We start from the raw sequence: 449 nt of genomic DNA on the forward strand, positions 1-449 counted from the left end.
TTCCACACAGTATACAGTACCTCTTCATTTCTAATTTTCTCTATCAACGGTATCCTCATCATTCGCCTGTAGTACCACATTTCGAACGCTTTTAACCTTTTCTTTTCTCCCGCGCCCACTGCCCATGTTTCTCACCCGTATAGCGCCGCGTTCCAGAAAAAACACCTTTAACATTCTTTTTCGAATTTCTAAATTAATCATTCGCGAAAAGTGACTTCTTTTTATTAAAGGCGACACGACCCTGCACTATCCTCTGCTTTAAATCCCTACTACTCCTTCCCCTAGACAAAAATTTTCAGTCTCTCTCCAGTCTCTCAGAGTCTTTCAGCGTCTCTGAGAACGTCTCTCACAGTCTTTCACAGTCTCTCAGTTATTGCGTAGGTGTTTTTATGGATTTCTCACAGTCTCTGTATGAGAGACTCGAACAATAAAATTGTTAATTCAGAGAC

This window comes from Agrilus planipennis, unplaced genomic scaffold (assembly GCF_000699045.2).
Source record: "Agrilus planipennis isolate EAB-ADULT unplaced genomic scaffold, Apla_2.0 scaffold1267, whole genome shotgun sequence".
Taxonomy (NCBI): domain Eukaryota; kingdom Metazoa; phylum Arthropoda; class Insecta; order Coleoptera; family Buprestidae; genus Agrilus; species Agrilus planipennis.